The sequence below is a fragment of the Centruroides vittatus genome, unplaced genomic scaffold (assembly GCF_030686945.1).
Source record: "Centruroides vittatus isolate TY-2023 unplaced genomic scaffold, ASM3068694v2 contig_3119, whole genome shotgun sequence".
NCBI classification, from domain to species: domain Eukaryota; kingdom Metazoa; phylum Arthropoda; class Arachnida; order Scorpiones; family Buthidae; genus Centruroides; species Centruroides vittatus.
The window spans coordinates 96,983-104,092 of record NW_027122010.1 but is presented as its reverse complement, the minus strand read 5'-3'; positions in this window follow the sequence as shown (position 1 = coordinate 104,092).

The window sequence follows — 7,110 nt, the reverse complement described above, 5'->3', positions numbered from 1 at the left end:
TAAAAAATTCTTGTAATAGAAATTTCATTATTAAAATTAAATTTATATACTAACGTTTTAATACCCGAATTTGTACAATTAGAAAGTTCGAGGATGCACCGAAATTTTGCGATGATGTGTGTGTGTTAAGAAGAGTTAAAAAAAAAAAGAATACTTTAATAAAACAAGAATTTCTAAGATTTGTTTTATGCAATTTTAGACTCAGTATTAATCATTGCAAAATGATTAATACTGAGTCTAAAATTGCATAAAACAAATCTTAGAAATTCTTGTTTTATTAAAGTATTCTTTTTTTTTTAACTCTTTCTGCCCTGTGGGCACTAAGAGGGCCTCTTTTAGTAGGCCCATTATGGGTTCGGCCAGGCCCACAATGGGGCGACCGGGTGGTGAAAGACGGGGCCCGACATATCGAACGGACCACCCCCAAAAAATTCCTGGGGATTAATCGACCCGTTCGGATTCGATTCTGGGTCCCCCAGAGCGGTAGGCTGCCACCTTTACCGCTCGGCCATCCGGCCGTCTTATTAAAGTATTGAATGATGTAAATGTCCATGAAATTAGTTTTAAAGTTTTGTATATTTATTTTACGTATTATCTATTTAACAATACTAAGTAGCCCTATAGTTCAATGAATCTTAAAATTTAAAAATAATTTTAAAAAACGGGTAAATTTATAAAACAAAAATTAATGAAATTACTAAAAAAATTAAAATAAATTTAAATTTTATTACCTTTTGTGCGAAAGAACACAAACAATTTCTACAATTACGTCGCAAAAGATAATTGAGTTGCAATTAATTAAAAATATTGTAATTACAGATTTTTAAAAAATGCAAGCAAAAATAACTAAATAATAATAAACTAGCATCCTCTGTCTCGGCCTTGCCCGCTCTTATATACGTATAGAACTTCTAAAATTTGAAGTAATTGTTCGTTAATTATTTTTGGGTGATCACTGTGTAGTATTGCAATAGAGCAGCGATTCTCAACCTTCTTAGCTCCGCGACCCCCAAACAGTAAATATAAATAAAATTAATATTTCGCCAACCCCCACCCAAAGGAATAATAACAATAAGTCTTACTATTACTAATTGAATTTTGACTATAATTATAAATGTAAATTTTTTAAAATATTATATAATTTCATTGCACTAATTTTATACATTAAGAAAATCCCGACAGTATAAAAAAAATGTAATACAACTATTCGTATTATTTTATGTCGCTGCGTATATAGCCACGGGTATGAACATGCATTTATGACGTGTACATACATGAGCAATTTACAAGTTCCAACTTGATGTGTACGTGCTGGAGGTCGCGACCCCCCTTTAATATCACCGCGACGCCCAGGTTGAGAAACGCTGCAATAGAGTATTGCAAAATATAAAATCATAATACTTCTGAATAATTTATATTTCGAGTTTTTTCACCCGTTGGTATCAAAATTATTTGATTGTTATGATTTCCAGTTCTGGGAAGCCCTACATACAATTGGCCATGGGAGAAACTCTCCGTATAAAGATCCACTCCAATGTGTTGGAATGTTTGGCCTTGCGATTTGTTAATTGTTATAGCAAAAGAAACTTTTATTGGAAATTGTAAACTCTTAAATTGAAATGGTAGATCGGTAGGAATGATTGGGATTCTAGGAATAAATGCAATTTTCCTAGTTGCTGGCCCAGTGAGAATTATAGCTTCAATGATATTGTCACGCATAGCTGTAATTTGTAACCATTACAGAGATTGGGAAGTTGAACATTATGTAACAACTACTGAACACGGCCCTGACCTGCCGTCCGGGTCAGCGATTTTGTAAAGGTGGCAACACTAGCCTCCACGTTCGCCAGACTTGATTCCATTACGTCTTTTTTATGGGGCGAATCTAGGTTTTTCGGGACCTAGGGCTTATTGAAGTTCAATAGGAAGTATATTTTTTGTTAGATTAAGAATCTTTAAATTGGGCTTTAAAATTCATTTTTAATAACATCAAAATAAGGGTTGAATTACAGTAGAGAGTCGTTATCCGAACACCAGTTATCCTAACGCTTTCCAGTCGGACTGTGTCGTGCTGAATCAAACTTTTTTGATACTAGATTTACTTCTAAAGTATAATTTTTATGTTTTTATATTTTTCAATATATTTATTTTGTTTGTACAAACTAAATAAATAATTTTTACGATACAATAGCCTCGATTATTATTATAAAAATTTTCGTTAGGCTTAAAATCGACGAAAATTCAACACGAAGCGACACGCAACGGAGAAAAATTTCAACATCGGACAGGTTAATGTAGGGTACGTTCGTTAAGTCAAACGAGTTAAACGAGAATGACGTCATCGTTATTCTTGTTTCGTTAGACTTTTCGAACGATTCGTTATAACTAAATGGCTGTTTCTAAAATCGAAGATATGAATGTTACTAGTGCAGCCTTATCCAAAATATTTTTCTTAGGTTGCTTCGGATGGACAGTTATTTCAATCATTTCACTTTTTAATCCACAATTTAAACACTCGAGTAGATCTAGAAACATCGATATCGTCGGGCGCCATTTTCTTAACAAAGTAAACTAACTCTTTCCTTCGTGAGCTTCGTTAGGGTTTCGTTCGATACCGCGTTGACCGCGGAGCATGCGCACTGAGCGAGACTACTATTTTTCGAACGATTTGTTACTAACGCGTTTAACACGTTCGACTTAACGAACGTACTCATAGTTTTTCGTACATAATCGGTTATCCGAACAACCCAGTCCCCAATTGATTCGGATAAACGACTCTCTACTGTATACTTACCGTATTTACTCGCACATAAGACGAGGTTTTTATTCATTTTTCACTGCTTCAAAAACTTAGGTCGTCCTATACGCGGGAGCGAATTATTTGCGTTTTTTCAATAATTTTTGTCAATCGTCTTCGCATTTTTTACTGGACGTACGCTCTCTGGTATTTAAAAACAAAACTGTTTTATCTGGGTCGTTTGAATCGTTCTTGTGTATTGTCAGGAGTAAAGGTGAATATTAATTAAAGTTGAATAAAAGGTGAATTTAATTTGGAATTCCAAAATCGGCTTACCAGTGGTTCTGTTCCCTGAACAACGGGAGTTCGGTTATGGGTTCGTACCTCGCCAGGACGAGCTGGCCATGTGTGAGGTTTGCCAAACGACTGCGTTAGTCAGAATGTCGCGCGGTCACGATTAACGTGTGGGAGTGAAGAAACTCTCAGAGACAGACTTTCATTCGTAACTCGTTTATATAACAAAAGGTGCTTACAACTACGATACACTTATCAGCGGCGCCGTTCGAGTCTTCTGGGCCCTTTTTCGAATGCGAAGGTCCACAAGAAAAGTTCTCCGATGTTTTCGCAGGAGTATGATGGCCTCGGGGTGCACTGTTCAGTTTCTCGAGGGAGAGTTCCTGATGCAGGGACGATTCAGATAACAGGTGACAAATCCAGGGGAGCGGGTGACATTCTAAAAGAGACGTAATCCAACTGCCGAAGATCACGGAAACACACACAGTCGTAAGATCGCGAACCAAAGCTCCAAGAACCAAGAACCGAGAGAACTGAGGGAACGTCACATCCTTTATTTTGACGGTTTTTATAACTTTCTTTTGTGTCCCAGATCGGACATTCCGATAGGTCGATGCCGACTTGCCTCGCTCTCCAATTGGTCCCCCCTTCGTTACGAATTGTAACGAGATCGGAACCCAGGTCGTTGGATGAGTCAACATCGACGGACAATTCGATTCCTATTAGTGATGTAACGAATAGTATATTCGGCAGGAGCGTGACCGAATACCGAATATTCGGCCAGGAGCGTGGCCGAATGGCCGAATATTCGGCCAAACTATTCGGCTTGATTAACGCACATATAAAAATTAGCGCGCAAACCTCATTATGCAAGGATCGCGCACCCCGCTCTCTATTGGCCCGATGTCATTACGATTTTTTCTTCCAGTAGGTCTAAATTATTTAAATTTATTAATTAAATTATAATTATTAAAGTTAATATGAGATGGAGCCTAACGTCTACCTCTAGTGCCAAATTGGTTTATAATTTATGTAATAGCCGTAAATAGCCCGATATGATTTGGCAGTTGTTGGTATTTAGATGTAAGTTATAACTTATAAGTTATTTTATTTGCAATCGATCTTTTTAACTCTTTAATTAAGCAATAAAATTTTATTTTTACTACGTATTTGTAGACTGAATAGTACCCTAAGGATATATACTTTAGTGGGGACATATGGTCTAGTTCAGTGATGGGCAAAGTACGGCCCGCGGGCTAACTCCGGCCCGCGAAAGTATTTAATCCGGCCCGCCGAGGGTCCATCGACATGGATGGTATATAGCCCGCTATAATTACGTTTTGACGGTCGAGAAGTATAAAGTAGATTCTACTTAGTAGAATAATAGATGCATTAAAAGCTTTAACACAAAATGCATTTTTTCTATAATTCTGGCCCTCCTCTAGAATTTCTTAAACTTTGTGGCCCCCCATTAAAAAAGTTTGCCCACCACTGGTCTAGTTTCTCCCCAGTTGTGGAACAGTTCAAATATATTATTGGGGGGGTTTCTATTTGTAAAGTTTTGTGATATTTTGTTGTTATTGTTTTTGTCAATATTTTTAAAATTAACATGATTTCAAATGTTATCTTTTGCATATAATGAGAAATGCTCATTCTTTGCTTTATATATAAAATAAATTATATATTAGTTACTCATCTTCTAGAAATAAATAATTCTTTCATTAAATACGATAAGTTTCAATAAAACGTTTCGTAAATCATTTTAAAATATCGTAAAAAAAATATTAAAATATACAAGAATACGAATATAACATAATTAATTAAACAATAACACTAATGCCCGATACATTCTAACCTACATGCCATCAATGCCATAAGATATCGGGCTAGATAAAGGCTATAATATTATTTTAATTACAAAATAATTTACTAGAGTTAGACGCTACTTCTTATTAACTTTAATATTCATAATTTAATGTTTAGCATTAATAAAAGTTTCCAAAATGATTAATTTACTGTATTTTTTTTATTTCTTACTCCTGTTTTTAGGTATTCGGTATTCGGCCGAATAGCGAAAAATAGGCCGAATAGGCCGAATAGGCTGAATACTGGGTAGTAGCCGAATATTCGTTACATCACTAATTCCTATCGAAGATGTTCGATCTAAGTACTCAAATTCATCTATTGTTTCAACCTGAGAAGTCCGACTTTTTCGGAAATTTCTACTGACATGTCCTTTTATGGACATGCAATATTCATTTTTTGTTTTTACTATTTTTTCTTGTTTGACGGTTTCTTTTTACAACGTTAATTTATAATAATAATAATAATAATTATTATTATTATTATTTTCTTCTATACAAAAATTAGAAAAAATTTTCTTATTTGCACAAATAGTAGGCCCACTTCCGAAGTTTCACACATGTGGAGTTTTCTGCGTTTTTACCACATTTGTAATGCCTAAATAGGGGCCAGTTACCCTTAAAAAGACCACCCGGAAGGCATGATCCGAGGCTGATCGCCAAAGTGTTGCGTTGCCGTAACTTAACAAAGCAAACAAATGAAATTCCAAAATTACACGGGAGCCCAGTATAAGTTTTAATCTATTCCAACTTGAAAACAGATGATTATTCGGAAACCAGAATTCAGAAAAACTCATAAGTGTAATCGACAGAGAGTGGATTAAACCAAGGACGACGCCAGCCAATGGGTAAGGGGGGGCAAGATGATGTAAATTGATAGAGGATATGAATTGTATGTAGGTAAAATAGAAACGATTCATAAAGTTTTAATCATTTACTATGTACCGGAAAAGAAATATCTCAAATAAAACATTTTCTTTAACTTACAAGCTTAAGAAGATTATTTTAATTAAAACTTAGCATTTAAATAACTTTTTCGAATTTCTAGGGGAGGGCAACTGCCCCTCCCCCTGGCGACGCCCTTGGATTAAACTGTTAAGAATTGGCAAAAATGGTTCCTGATTTTACATGAACAAATTATATTGTTTATTTTACAAGATTTTTCCTTAAAGTTTAAAATGCTAATAATTTTTGCGGGGCAATACGTGCATTTGATAACATTTTATTTGTAATTAAACGAAATAAAATTAGAAATCTATTAATATGTTTAATTTTCTTTATTTTGATCTTTAAACACCTCGTCCTATATGCGAGATCATCTTATACCCGAGTAAATACGGTATTTAAGAAATGGTGTTGAATGACAAACTATATCTTCTATAAAAAAAAAACATAAGAAATAAAGAAATATTTACATTGATTTAATTACTAACCAATTATGTTACATTGATTACAATAAAACAAATATAATAATAATGATAATTTATAGTATTATTATTAATTTGATTTTGTGTTATTTTATGTATACAGTACAGTACTTACTTTTAATTTTCATTTTTTAGTTATTACATGCATGTATAATCATTTTGTATAAATATACATATTTCAAAACGTAATTATTTTGTGTACTTTTTACAACATTGCGATTTTTCTTTCAAAAATTAAACTATGCACCTTCGATGGTTTTTAAATTTTTTATTGTGCACTTAGTAACAAAAAGGTTGCCGACACCTGCTTTAAAGCGATTAAATGTATTCACTCGTTTAAAGTAAATTATTGAAATTTCTGCTTGTTATTTATCTATATTATTTTTATATCCATTTTGATATTGATGTCTTTCTTCGATGACCTATTTAGTTTAGTTTTATTCTGTAGTATTTCTTTCACTTATATTCCTATTTTCAGTGTATACTAATTTATTCAATTCTATTGTTTTCTCTAAACCTCTCATAGTCCCCATAAATATTTTCGTTTCATCAGTTCTCTTCTTTTAGCGAACATTACCTTCCTGTGTTTATCTTCTCTTTCGTATTTCTTTCCTAAATAGAAAATTGTTGACTTTATATCTTATATGTGAATTATCCTTTTGCAATTTAATAGTTGTATACATTCTAACTTTTTTGTGGACAGTTAAAGTTAATCGTATATTTTTACAGCATGATCATTACTTGATGGTCCAATGGCCGAGCAGTTAAGGTGTCAAACGCGCTGGTGGAT